Source organism: Tympanuchus pallidicinctus, unplaced genomic scaffold (assembly GCF_026119805.1).
Source record: "Tympanuchus pallidicinctus isolate F22 unplaced genomic scaffold, pur_lepc_1.0 scaffold15, whole genome shotgun sequence".
Taxonomy (NCBI): domain Eukaryota; kingdom Metazoa; phylum Chordata; class Aves; order Galliformes; family Phasianidae; genus Tympanuchus; species Tympanuchus pallidicinctus.
The window spans coordinates 3,354,511-3,369,823 of NW_026294669.1; the positions used below are offsets into that span (position 1 = coordinate 3,354,511).

At 39.0% G+C, this 15,313-nt stretch overlaps 1 long non-coding RNA gene across 1 annotated transcript in view; it reads right to left on the bottom strand.

Annotated features, from left to right (window-relative positions):
* Positions 1-14,336, bottom strand: part of LOC128077227 (uncharacterized) — a 70,292-nt gene extending 55,956 nt beyond the window's left edge. Inside the window, exons 1-3 of the long non-coding RNA XR_008204891.1 lie at positions 14,096-14,336; positions 8,658-8,718; positions 4,208-4,266 (exon numbers count right to left, since the gene is read on the bottom strand). This is a non-coding gene — a long non-coding RNA (uncharacterized LOC128077227). The remainder of the gene's footprint in view (positions 1-4,207; positions 4,267-8,657; positions 8,719-14,095) is intronic.
* Positions 14,337-15,313: the final 977 nt, after the last annotated feature.

Sequence of the window (15,313 nt, forward strand, 5' to 3'; positions counted from 1 at the left end):
CATTTGTCTGAGTAATTTAAAAAGAGCTTCTGCACGAGGGGAGATATTTAGTTTGAATTATAGTCAGTTTACCTTTTATAAGTTTTTTTCATCATTTCCCATACCTCCTTTGGTGCTACTGAGACTATCAGTAGTTATCAAGCATTATACTCAACCTTGCTATTCCCTATTCCCAGCAAAGCCCTATCATTGAAGTTTCTCCACGTTCTCTTCAAGATATGCCGTTTGTAAAACCCTGCATGCATGATTATTTCCGCATCATAGATGCCAGATAAAACAAGATCAGGCTAAGAAATCTTTTATCTAAGCAAAGAACTTGAGTAATAAAGCATTACAGGTAAAGGAAAAAGCTGTAGGCTTGTCAGCATCATTTAGGCTTGACTCTGTTGTAAAACAAAACAAAAATTCAGATTTTCAGAATGACTTTGTACTGTGGCTGAAAATACACAGTAGTAGAACAGCACGGAAATGAAACGAGATGCAAACCTTTAATGATTTATTAATAACCACTTTCTGAGACATTTCTAGCTACTAAAGAGAAATCAGAACACTAAATACATTAAGATCTTTACAAAAAAAAAAAAAAAAAGGAAGAAGGAACCATTCTATGATTCTATAAACCTTTGAAAAGTTACAAAAATAACAGCTGGATTTCCAAGAGGCAGAAGAAAGGAGGAAAAAAGCTGGCAGTTGAAGCATATTTTAGGTTGTGCTGGTCCTACTTTGGGACAGGAATGCAAAGGAGGTGGCCTCTAAGCCCTCTCCTAGATATAAATTTTTCACTTTTATGCTGAAATATTTGAAGATCTTTTCCATTAAGTGCCTTTTTTTTTTTCCCCTTTCTTTTGAATACTTTAGGATACGTTCCAAAGAAAAATGTCATGTATATTATGTAGACTAAGGTTAAATTGCTATTCATCAACAGAATAATTCTCATTTTCTCACGACGATCATATTCACTCAAGGATAACTTCTTACACTTACGTGAGCTCCCTTAAAAATTGATGTTATATTTAAAAGGACCTGTACCTGGATAACCTCTGCCACTCGTCCTCCTCCTCACTACATGCCTGACAATGAATGAAGCCTTTCTGACATTGAATAAAGCCTTTTCCCAGCAGGACAGCTGTGCTTTTACTGTGCTGAACACACAGACACAAAGAAGCCAGCCATGCAGAGGTCAGTGCCAGACAGTAAATGGTTCTGTAGAATGATTACCCCAGTGAACACACTGCTAAGAAGGCAGGTATTCTAAAGCTGCTCAAATAGCTGTATGTTCTCTCTTCACACACCACACCAGCCAGCATCTAGTCTGCAGCCTTTGCTGGGAACAAGACTGGAACCATTCTCCTCCTTACCCATTTCTATCCCACCTGTCTCCTAAGAAAACACATGCCTTGAGAATGTCTTGAAGGAGAAATATTCTACTCCAGAGATGACTTTTATTGTAAAGAGTCATTACTCTTGTTCAAGCATGCTCTCCCCTCACATAACTAGGCAACTTCATTTCTTTGCTCTTTCCCTCTCATTTCCTGACAGCAACAGAGGGAAACTCTCAGGAATGTTTCTCACAACTACTTAGAGAGGAAATTCAGTGTTGATTTTTGTTTTCCTGTGGATGCTGCATTTGGCTATCAGAATGTTCACGGGTAACAAGCCATAGCTTATCAATGTCTCTATCTGTCCATTTGGAAATCACAAAAAGGTAAGTCTACCTAAGCTTCAGGTCTGTGAGGACTGGTAAGTGTTTCTAAAGGTGTGACACTGCCCTAACACCATTAACATGTTGTAGTTGTATATTATTTTATTTCAAGATACAAAGATTCTTCCAAATCAATAACCCTAACTACTGTGACACTTCTATGAGATATTTGTAAGTAAACACATTGAGGATAATGCCTAGCCCACTGCATCTTAGTTTGAGATACCAACGCCAGATTCCATTGTCATTCATCTGATCCACTAGTCCTGCTAAAGTCTGTGAAGCCTTTTTGCTGAAAATATTATTGGCAAATCTATTCAGAAGATTAATGCTAATTAGCTTAGGGTGGGGGAAGAGTTTCATGTTACTTGAAACTTGGCTCACAAAAAGAGAATGGCAAAGAAAAGAGGCATGACCGAGAGCCAGTGGGACAGAAGTCAGTGACTTCTGAGATTCAATTAAAGAGAAAAAAGCCACATCAACAAAATAACCCTTAAGCCAGTATTCCACTCTCACACCAAGAGGCATTTAAGGTTAGCACCTCACACTTTCCAACCACTCAGCTCTCCAGCCATCACCACCTTGTTTAGGATGCTGACTGCGATGCAGATGGGAGCAGAAGTTTGGCACCACGAGTTTTTCAGGTGAAAAAGTGTGCCATCGGTGAAGAATTATGAGTCATTAAACTGGAGCACATGCTGTGTGTGCCTCTTCAATTCAATATAGGGAATTAAGAAGTCTAATGCCTGTGGCATTAAATATGAATGATGAATGTGAGAAATAAAATAAGTTGAACAGAAATCTATGTGTTTCATTACACAAGCTAGCTATGCCACTGACACCTTTGCTTCTGCATGAAGAAAAAAATATGTCTAAAATTAGAAAGCAAAGAAAACCTGAAAGCCTGTTTTTAAGGAAATTTATATCAAATTCTGATGAGGTTAAGGAGAAATGTTTTCCTCCAGTTTCAACACCATTCCGATCATCTGAAAGGTAATAGCATATTATATTTTATTAACCAGGAATCAAGAAGGGTAGCACAGTCTTTCTTCAGAACAGATTTGTAAATGAACAGGCAGTATTTAAAAGAAAGAACACAAACTTTAGAAAGAGAAATGTCAGAAGTGACACATTATCTCACTTGAAGGCATGCATCTGACTCCTTCCTGCAACACGAAGGATAAACATCATGAGCCACAAAGGCTTCTGTGTGTATCATAAACCACACTATATGGGAAAACAATTCTCCAGCTCTCCAAAGGAAAAGGTTTCTTTCATCTCTGATCAAGTTTCAGAGGTATTATTATTTATTTTCACATGAAGGACTGTGAAAAATTCACCTCATCATTTTGTGCAATGAGTTGGAGAATACTTGGGAGCCTCACTAAGGCATCTAACCATTACAGGCACATCCGAGAAAGTTACCCTTAATCTTCAATGGAGATAATGGAAAGAAAGATGCTCCAGAATAGGGTTCTGCAGCAAGCTCCTAATACAGACCAAGATGAGCAACACATTAGAAAGTTCACCTTAGAATCGGAGAATCATTAAGGTTATAAGTGACCACTAAGACCACCAAGTCCAACCATCTACCCATGCCTGCTAAACAACATCACACTCAACGCAACACCTATTCTTTTCTTGCAAACTATAGGGAAGGTGACTCCACCACCTCCCTCCTTCTCCCCTTTGCACTCGGAAGGGAAAGAAGGTTGCTGCTATCTGTAGCTGGTACATCTCACTTCTTGACATCAAATATTAAGCAAAATTCTCCGAATGCGGTAGAACAAAAGACAGAATTGAGAACAAGATACTATCGATAGGTACTTAAAAAGGAAGCATGGCAGGTGGTTGGTTGTTAGGAGACACTGAAGGTGACAGAAGAAAAAAAATCCATGAACTGATAATGAATCTCCACAAGTGAGGCTGAGGTAAAAGATGGGGTGTTTGGATCTACTGGAAAGACATTAGTTAAAGGGAAAACTGAGTTGGCTTGTCCAGAGGGTTCTGAGACAACATGGTGCCCAGACAGCCAAGTATCAATAAACTCTGATCCTTTTTATATTACACTTATGGATGCTTTTGGACACACAGTGAAAACAGCAACTGTTTGGAGACCTCCTAAAGCATCTGTTCTGAGTGAGCTAATTTTGAAATTATCTTTCTTAGGCATAACTTTTTTTAGTTGTTGATAAAAATGACTTTTTTTTCTTTTTTTGGGTATAGAGGCATGAATTATGCATATATATACACACATACACGCGTGCATAAATAACATGTGTATGGTATATTTTGGCACATATTTTAAGTCCTATATGCTTTCATCCAGATTTTTCTCCACTTGCGTTCAGGCACCAAACAGGAGATGTTTTCATCATGTGATTTCCTGTTAGCTATATTTTTTACGTGGTGGATCTCAACATAGATGGCATGGATTTCATCCCAGTCAACAGAACTTCTATGGAGATGGGGGGGGATCTGGAATCAGCAAGTTGAGAGACTCACCAGCCACAGAGCAGCTGAAAACGGGGAACTGTTGATGCAGTCCAGCTTTGTGTAGACACCTAGAAAGAGCAGAACATTCAGATTAATCCCCCAAATTTCAGGAGGGCAGGCTGTGTTGGTTTGGTTTTGTTGGACATTTTGCATGTGCATTAATGTGGGGACTGGGTCACAGGCACTAGAAGTATTCACAGGTTTTCCCATAACAGTTCTTTTGCCAACTCACAATTGTCAATCAATGCTGTCCACCACACACATAATGCAGTTGCTGGAATAATTCAGGTGGCAATGAGATCCTGGAGAATTTCAGTCTGAATTCATCTTTTTGAAATTAGATTTCTTTTCCCCCCAGTGTCACAAACTAAAATGATGTAAAGCGCAAAATCTCTGTAGTAAATTAGGGATAAAAGAATAAAATTGTTAAACGAATATATTTTTCATGCTCGAGGGCTGTGTGTTTTAACAGTTTTCTAACTGTTCATTCATTTATATAAAAATACTTCAGTTATTATCTACTTGAGTTGAAATTAGATATTTAATTGACTGGAGGGAATGAAATCCGCTCACTTTTAAATAAGGCAATGATTTAAAAATATTCCTGTAAAGTGATTTGTAAGACCACACCAGCACTAGTTCTTGGCACACGTCCTTGTCTGTGTATATATTTTAAAAGCACGGTTGTTTTTACAAATGTAGTACTGTGAGAGCTAACTTCTTCAGAAACATGTTTATCTTAATTAGGAAAGTCAACAGACTTCTAATGGGAAGAAATGGGTATTTTTCTCTGTGGTATCTAAAGCATCAAAGGCCTCGTTCTCATGCCAAACCAATCTTCCTTCCTGCCTGCCTTTCAAACCCAGGTGATTGCAGACAGCTGAGCAGACATTTTCCCAAAAGCTTCTATTGACCTGGCTCCAGTCCTTTCCCGTGCTCTGTCTCCTTTTCTATCCGCATGTCACTTCTCTTTCTCTTTCTGTGTATTTGTTGTATTTTTGCCTGAGGAAACCTAGGGATATTCATGGCACTGAGGCAAATAATGTGGAATTAAAAACTAAATTCTTCAGGCCTTATCCTAGCAACAGGACCATCACCATCTGTTCAGAGGACAGGACTGCCATTATCTGCTGCATTCTTTGTACATACTCCATCACCTGTGAGGGGAAAAACATTGCCCCTTATTCTGGGGTCTTTGTTTAAAAACAAAGTCGTCTGCTTCTTTCTGGTACCAATGCATTTCATAAATGTGATATACAGTACATTTAAAGAGATCAGACAGCAAGAAAAGCCTTAAAAGCTTTATATATTAAAAAAAAAAAATCTTGGAAAGACATCTGCATGGTATACAACAAAAGCAAATATTGTTTAATTTAAATAAACAGCAGAGATTCATTGGTAAAAGTTCATCCAAATTCCTCTGTCTACTACAACTTTCAGTAACACAAGCACTGCGCATTTGACTTTAGGGTCATTTTTACAACAGCAGCAGGATTGTTATTAATTTTTTTTTTTTTCTTTTTGAATTTAAACACTTAATTTAAAAATCTGCATTCCCCCAAGTGCTGTGAAGGCCATTTTTGCTTCCCACAAGCACATCTCTGGCTGAAGTCCCAAATTACAGCCCTCTACTTAAAGAGCTGCACGCTTTCTACCTCAGGAAAATGTGAAGTTTATCAAAGAGCAGAAATACTGTATCAATTACTTCAAAGTTGTCTTTTTCTACTCTTTATGAATCTTGCTCTTTTTTCCCCCCGTTTCTGTCCTCTCTGTGCATTTGAGTGAGGGAAGGAGAGAATGGGGGAAGTGAGGTAAAAATTAGAGAAATTAAAAAAAAAACAAAAAAAACCTGGAAATCAGAAGCAGCAATCTTAACCTCATTATGTTTTCAGTTAAAAAATGTAATTTATAAAAGCTGGGTGACTGGCTGTCTTTGTTGGTTTTATGCCACTTATAAACAAAGCTGCAGTCATACTCATTTCTCAGCGCTTACAGACACATTTGTGGTATGTAGCTTGGCAACATAAATTGGTAAAATCTGCCTGCTCCCACCAATTCTGCTAAGTGCTTTTTTATCCCATACAGCCAGCAATCTGAACATCAGAACTGCCCCATCCTCTCTGCCCAGCAGGAGAACAGGGCAGAGCACAGGAGCTGGAGCAGATGGGCTTCAGCCTCACCTCCCTCCTCCTCCTCTCCTCAGGACGCCAGCAGCAACTGCAAGCACAGGAGGAGCAAATTCAGTGCAGACATAGCAGGACTGTCCAAAGAGTATGGGAAGGGATGGAAAGTCAGGCTTAATACTACAATTTCCCCTTTCCTTTCCCATATCTCCCTCATCTCTTAATCTCCCACTTCAAATTTCATTGATTACCTTAATTTGTTTGCTCCTGTTTTGTTGCAGGCATTCCTACAAGCAGGTACTGCCACCCTAATTAGCAGATCATAGAGGTTACTCCATGGGACAAGAGCTGTCCCACATGAGCCCTTAATATCAGCTAACAGAGGCTGAACTGAGCACCTTCTCTTTTCACATTAAAACTCATTTCCATTAGTTCCTTTCTCACAAATGTTTCCATGGATTGAGAAAACAGATCCAAGAGAAGTGAAGGATTGGCCTACAATGTCAAAAAATAGCTAAAAAGCATCCCGGTACAATTAATTGGTTGCACTAACAGCTTTCACTCCTCGGTCAAACAAAGACTAATGGTTTGGCTTAGGCAAGCATGGAACAAGGTGGCCAAAAGCAGAAGTTGAGAAATCCCATCTCAAAGGACTTGTACTACAAAGTACAACTCATTCCATGTGCCATTAGTTCCTCTGTGAACTTACATGTGGGAAACTGATGGGGAAGCTGTAGAGATGAAGGTCCTCAGGTAGAGGCTGGTGCTTTAATTTGGCCCAAGAGGATTCAGCTTGCCCTGCATCGAGGTGGCCTCAGATAGGAAGACACTTTGGCCAAATCTGAATATAATTGTGTTAAGATCTTCTCTCAATGGAAATATCAATCTCAAATGGTACTACTTCAGTGGAATTATCCACAAATTTGTCAACACAGACATAAAGATTTATTTTAAAAGCCTTTGAAGCATTGTTTGGATTCTGGCTTTCTTACCAAGCACTAAACTTCTCATCTTTGCATTCCTCCAATATTTCATGAAAGCAATAAACTGCCATACATATTCTGTAAAGAACCAAAATGATGCCTCGCTACAGGGAATACAAAATTCACATATTATCATTCACACAGTCTTGTCATCGTTCTAGACCAGGCTTTAAAAAAAATGAAAGATGGATAGAAATACTGTATTTCACATGGAAAATCTGGTGGCTGGGGTGTGGCAGAACATAGATGCATGGTACTGAAAGCAAAGGTCACATTTCAGTAACAAGCTAATATTTCTAGAAGTGTAGAAATGCAACCTAAGGTCAGAAATAAAGATGCCCTATACAGTTTCCCCATTTCAAGTAGGAAATTGTTCACAGTTTAAAACAGATAAAGAAGTACATTAAAGTACTCTGAGATGAAAGGTAACTTCAATTATTTTCCTGAAGTAACACAGTCCAGTAACAGCACGACACAACAATATTTTATACAGTATTGATCTGGTAAAAAGAGACTACAAACTGAATTTGAATTTTGAGGACAGCGACAAGAGAATGGTTGCAGACTAAGTCATTGCTAGATTCATCACACTCAGTAGTTCAAATAAATACAGAAATAAACAAAGGAAATCCTCATGTGGAGGAATCGCTGACGTTGAATGAGAACGTTGAGAAGGTTGCAAGGGAGAATGTTAGCGAGGTAAAAAAAAACAGTTTCCTCCGTTTGGAGGAATGGACCCACCAGATACAGTGCACTTTTTAATTCTCTAACTTCTCAGGTTTTTTTGCACGTGCTGGTTTTTGTGCCATTTAAATGCATTTTCTTCCTATTTCTAAACAACAGCAAATATGTGGAAGCATAAAGCTAAACTTCACAATTCACAGAACAGCAGCAAAGAGCCTGCTCTCCAACTCCATATCTGAATACAAATAGCAAAAATCAACTTCCTCTCATCTCAAGAGTAAATTAACATAGCACTGCAATACCCACCAAGATGCCCAGGGTCATCTATAAGAGAACTGAAGTAGCTGCAGATCTTAAAGTCTTCCCCTGGTGTGATGGGGACCCTCCAGGGCTCTCACCCAGCCTGGAGAGCTCTCTCACAGCATAATGCTCTCGGGTTCAGCCACTTAAGACATTCTATATCTCAGTTTCACCATTAGTAACGCAGATATTAAACATTTGTCTCGATCCTGAGGTACTGCCAGACATTTATGTTATAGAGGAACATTTCAAAAGCTATTGAGGAGCACAGATGATCGCTGTGACTATCAAACCAATGCTGAGCTGCTGTTGTACTATGTAAGCATAATGATAACAGTGAATGGTAATGACGTTTTAAAAGCTACTTACTACTTCAGCAAGTTGACAGCTTCAGGTTTTGATTCAGGTCTCCAAGCTCCCCAGCCAATCGCTACATGAAGAGTGGAGAAGGAAAAAAAAAAAACAACAACAGCAAAGAGCTCTTTTTGTCATATAGTGTTTCTTTGGATAGACTTTATAGTCTTGCAGATTAATAGGGCTCATAAACAGTAGGATGAGGAAGGGGAAAACAAAGGTAAAACTCTTAATGAGGGAGCTTATCGCATGGAGGTGACCGCGAGAATCGAATGTAGCAGCAGCTTGAGGGGCAGAAGCCCCAGACCACACATGGAACATTGTGTTGGAGGCAGCACTGAGGGCATCACAGAGATGAGGAGCCAGGCAGTGGGTATCGCAGCCCCAACCCCACAGCAATCATTTCTGTTGCTGCTGCTAATGATGAATACCATATGCTTGGCTCTGGCTGTTCCAAAGTACGTTACATTGCTACTGCCAGTGAGTCAGTCGACTCTTTTCTTTCTGTAAGATGTAGAAGTTTATGCCCATGCATATTTCCTCAAAACCAATGCGTGGGCAATAATGTCATAAAACTGAAACATCCTCCAACAGTGCCTTTTCTTCATTGGTTGTATTGCCTTGTTCCAGTCAGGTACAGCATTTACTCTTTCCCTCTCCCCTTCTCCCAAACAATTATCCTTAAACAAAAGAGATAATGTGATAATTCAGATCTTATTTTTTTCCTTCTGTTGCTTTGAACCAGTTCATTTCACTATAGTTAGAAACACGTGATTGGTTAGTTGGTTTTTGGGAAATCTAGAGATGGGGAAAAGCAAAGTTCACATCAATTTTTTTCTTTTTAATCACTCTTCCTGCATCACCCTCCCACTACTAGAAAAAGTTTCTGGTTTCATTCAAGTCATTTTGGCCATCGCATATAAATTTGTCAGTGAAAATGAACCTAATGGATCCTCGTTTTCTTAATTATTTATTGCTTCCCATCAAAACAGCTTATTTGGGGGTGCCACCCACAGGGGATCAAGTCTATAGCCATGCAGTTCATGCAATTAGCATGCAGCCTGCAGCCTTATCTGCTCAAACACTGTAGGAAAGTTCTCAGGTTTTCTCTATTTAAACTGTTTCCTTCACAACTATGTACTCTGAGCAGCTGTGAAACATCAATTTATTTATTATTATTATTTTTACTGTACTTTTGAATCTATCAACTTTTACCTCCACTTTGCAAGTATGATGGCATGCACATAAATATTGCAACAAGCCCTAGCTACAGCATGGACACCAAACCACAAGAGCAGAGCTGATTTAAGGCCTTATTGTGCCTGCTGCCACTTCTGGGCTTTCAGTAAGAGCAGTTTCACCAGGCTGCTGTCAAACGAACAAAGCTCCCAGGGAGCAGCACAGTGTCAGTGCAGGTAGGACAGTGACACGACTGGATGCCTCAAAAGACTCCTCTTTCTGACAAAAGAAACCTGCACACTGTTTCAGAGCCAGCTATAAAAGGAAAACAGGGGGGGGAAAAAAATAGACTGGCAGCGGGCCCTTAACGCAGAGACAATCCATTGTAGCACCTCTCCCCATTTGTTCTATGCCAAAACGATTTCCTATCCACCTGTTCATAAAAAGATAGAGCTAAAAGTATCCAGTCATTGTGAATCAGAGTCACAGGGAACATTAATACCTTGGCACTCAGCCTGTAGGAAAAAAAAAAAACCCACAATATATTACTTCCGTCATACATGTAAGAACTACAGGGAATCATTTTCATACACTTGAATAGGCCACTGTTAGTGATCAGCAGTTGTTTGGCCAAATTAACCCCAGGTCTACCTCCAAAATGATTATGATTGCATATTATAATTAATGATGACACTAAGGATATTAGGCTCCGAGGGGGTTTTGTTTGTTTGAATGAATGATAGATTTGTTCTATTCAAAGAGAAGTGTTCAAGGCACGCTTTTGGCTTATGCATCTACATGTAGCCCTTCAAGTGATCTCATGGCTGACAGTAATTTGGGAGAATTGAGATATTTTAGGAAGAAGGGGGTCCTTTCTAGATTTTAACCTTCTGTCTTCTCCTAATGAATAAAAATGATCACAATGCTTTTTGGTCAAAGTCTAGTCTATCATCTAAGTTAAACGTATCTGAGAAGTCACCATGAAACCTAGATCAGAGAAAGAGGTTGGCAAGCTCAGTACTGGCATCTAGGGACAGCAGGAAATGCCTGTAGCAGGTATTTATGGTGTTTGTTGTAGTAAAACATGTAGGGATTTATGCACTTACAAAGTAGTGGAGAAAGATGAAAAAACAGGATTCTAAATTAACAGACTAAATCCATATTTAGGAGTCTGAGTTACTATAGATCTAAATCTTGCCTGTCACTGACCACTATCTCTAAAATAAACCAGCACCTGAAGTCACATTCCTGGAAGTCAAGAAATTAATGAAATGTAGCTCAATTATTTAAAACTCGTCTACAATCACTTTATTTTCCTTTTCCAGCCCTTCTATCCCCCTCTCCCAAGCACTAAGTGCAGAAAAGCTGTGGGTTTGGAGCTCAGTCAGCAAACAGTCTTCCACACAGTGCTGGCTTCGTGTTGCTGCTCCAACAGAGAGGCCGTGCACGTTGCTCTAAGTGTTTGCAGCAGCAGGCTCTGCAAACCTGAAATGCTGCAAGGTTTTACCACCCAACTTATGTCTGAAGATCTGACTATAATATCCTCCTTACTCTTTATTCTATTGCAGCAGAGTAAGTCACAAATGGAAAAACTAGAAGTGAAAAATATTAATACAAGACTAGACTGCGGTAGAAACTTCATCTTCTTGTCTTTTTTTTTTTGTCATTTCCTTCAATAGTCATATAGTACTTGACATAAACCAAAAAAGTTTGAGGTTTATGAGACCAAATACAATCTCTATGAGGAGTTATTTATTCTTTGGTTTCTCTTTCATTTTTATAAAAGCATTGCACTGTATAAATATATTATAGATACATTATTTATAGCCCTCCTATCTAGCCAAAAATAAAACCAACATAATTAGTTTACATAGCCAATTTTTCTATTGCTAAGATTTATCCACCTGTAGTTTTAAAAACAGCAACTACTTGACAGAGTATATTGATGTGCTTTAATCACTGCTGAACATTTCCTGTCTATTTGTAGGCACTCAGAGAAACCCAAGGGGCATAATTTACTGGAGTCCAAACTGAAGTCGTTTGACAGGATGTCACAGGGAATAATCCTAGAATTATGAGCGTAAAAACAGGATATTCAACAGCGTGAACCAGTCCAACCTTGACAGTTTAGTAATTTCTGTACAACCAGAGGAACCATAGTGGTAATCTTTTACCAACTTATCATAGTTTAAATGAATTATTTAAGAAATCTTCATGGAAATGTCAAATATGACTGATCTCCAACCAAAGCTTGCAAGTTTGAAAGGAGAGGAGAGAGAAGAACTACTCATGACCTTAAGCTCCCCCATTCATGAGAAGTTGGTATTGCATTACAGTTTTCCAGTTCGATGTTGCTTCTAAAAGAAACAAAGAAATGAATAATAAGCCCCTTACTTCGGTCATCTGGCCTTGTAGAGGAATGGAAGCAGTGGTACGTGTTGGAAGAACAGAATGACTCCAGCCCAGCAGCTGCAATGAGCTGTTTGCATTGAGAGCTTCACCCGGGCAGAAGTCGAGGTGGCCCAGATGGCACAGACAGGCCCAGACCAGGACAAATATATATAGGAACAGAGTAGAGTCAGAGAAGTCACAAAAGAGTTCGGAAGATGGGGAGGAAGAGCACAGGAAAGTCCCAAGAGGAATGCTGACAGAAAAATAGGCTGACAAGGTAGAAAGGAAGGAACGGGAAGGATAAAGCCAAGTTGAATCGTATTGATCATAGAATATGAATAATCATTTGCAAACAGTATGAACACAGGACACCATTATTCCCCTCTGTCCTCACCACCTAAAGAAACACATATTCCTGACTGTGATCTCACAGATATCAGGTGAAAGGGAGAAGGTGCTGAAGGCATGGAAGAAGGGAAAGAGGTTGTGGAGATGCATTAGTGAAGCTGAATTTTGACAGCACATTATGCTTAATTCGACATGGAAATGCTCTCAACAGTGTCTGAGTAGAACCCAAAAAAGCCTCCTTGACTTCTTCCAGCTAGGTAAACAGCTTAGCAATTTGTTAAGCCAGGGCTGTAGAGAAAGGAAGTGGAGTCAACTGATAGTGAGAAATGTCTGTGAGGAAGGAAAAGACATACATGCATTGTGAGGAAAGACTACAGCCCTGGACTTATTATATACATGGTAATTAATAATGACCCATTTTTCCTATTCCAGATTTCTAAATTCCTTACTCATTTTAATTAAGTTCACTCTAAAAATAGGATGCTGTAAGAACAAAGAACTTTTTACTACTTCAAAAATGCAAGCTTACTCTCCAGCCAGGATTTTCCCAGCTCTCAGTGCTTTGGTACAAAGAGCTATTATGACACGAGATAAATGCACTATCAGTGGAAGACATTTTTAGATAAAACTTGATAATGTAACATTTACTGATTCCGTCTGTCAAGACAGATAAAGAGAATGAGACTTTATAGCAAAACACACAGGAAATGTAATGGCAACAACAAAAACAAGTACAGGCAGTATAGGCACTACTTGTTGACCTACAATCTGTATTCGTTAAATTCCCATAGACACAGACTCTGCACCAATATGGCTCTAGGAGCTCCAGTTCTAACAATACAATTACATTTACTTGACAGCATTCAGAACTTATTTCTATTATTTATTTTAAACTTCCTAATTCCATCTTCTGTACACAATTTTAATGATATACAACAATATGGGGCCATATAGTTGCCTAAATACATAGCCAGTCTGATGAGATCTCCCTCTTCTTGGGCACTTTGAGGCCCATCAACAACACTCAGCTCAGAAACACAGCCCAGAAGCTTTACGTTTCCCTTCTGCGTCATGAACCTGATTTAAATTCAGAGCAAAGGCAAGCATCCCTGGTGAAGAGCAATTGCTCTTTAAACAACTTTCATAAACGCTTCCTGTGCTAACAAGGGAGCGTAGAGTTTGCTTAGGTGAAATAAAGCAGACGGACAGACCTCCCCATATCCTGCTTTGGTTCCAAGTTTCAATAATGAACAAGGGTGTGCAAAGAAATGAGAGCAGTGGAAGTGCCAGAGGTATCCCTTGGAGATGTGTATATCGTGTTGTCATGTAAAAGAGCTCTTGAATGATAAAGAAGCAGAACCCAATTACTACCAGTTTCATGCTAATCTGAACCAATAACTAACCGCAGACTTTGGATGGTATCATGATGCCTGCAGTAATTAATTCACCTCTTTATTCCCCAAACATGCTAGGAAATTAATTTCCAATACTAGAATTAATTTGGCACTAGAAGATATGAAAGCATTTGGAGTTACCTGGCAATCACTTGGAAGTCTTCTCTTGGATTCAGCACAGTAGAGTGCATGGCCTTACAGACGCACAAGCTCAGAAATACCATCCCCACACATAAGTCTGTTGGAGAGCAGAACTTATCCCAAATTATGGTCTTTCCTTGGAAAACAATCAGACATGGAGGAGAAAGCAGAAAGCCACATTTCAGGCAAGTTTCAAGGCAGTTGAATGGACACTGTCCCACTCTCAATGTTCCAGTCTACAGAAAGAAGTAGATACTACCCAAATTAACAATGATTAAGCCCTTCTTATTGCATTATACGACCAAATGAACATGAATATCTCTCTGGCTTTCTGAATAGCTGGTGTTAAGTATGAACATAGATGTGTCAACTAATTATCTACATTGTGATGTAAAAGTGAAGTCTACTCTGCAAAGCAAGTGAAAGCCAGATTTTAAGTGATTTTGCATTATTTTCATATATTTGGGCACTGAACTATTTCTGAAGCCGTTTTCAATGAAGCTTGAATTCCAATTAATGAGAAAAATTCTGCATGTAAACAATCAAACTTCAGAAATCTTCACAGTAATTACCTTTTTATAAAAAAAAAACTTGTAAAGCCAACCTTCATAAAATAATACTTCATGTCATCCACTAAAATATCTCCAAAAATTTAATTCTTCCAGACTCACGAATTCTTCCTTACAGATGACACCAAGAGAACAGCAAAGGGCTGAACTTGGCCTAGGATTTCAGGTATGCAGAGATCATCACAGTTGTTAGAAGTTTTCTTTATTTAAAAATGTTCTTAGAATAAATAACGCTCTAACACCGCAGACATGTTGGAAAACATTGTTAAGTCTAGAAGGAAAAATAACACAGTGTGTATGTAATGATGTTGATAACCTGTAATATACCAAAGTTATCATGAAAAAAATGGTTTCTCTCTCCATTGAGCTCTTCTTTCAATCACTCTTGCAGTCTTCTCCTCAGCCTTTACGAATCAATGGCTATTTGTGAGTCAGTAGGAGACAACAGGAAACATGGTGCTGCATCGTACCTTGGAAGGATGAAGAAAATTTCCCTCCCCAAACCTGCAGCTGGTAACACTGGGACACCGCAAGGGGCCACACTATAGTAGTTTGAATGTGGGACAGCAAAAAATAGAAAGAAAAAAACCTACTATTTACCACCTTAAAGAAAAAAAAATAAGAAAGGTATCTTGGACTAACTAACTTC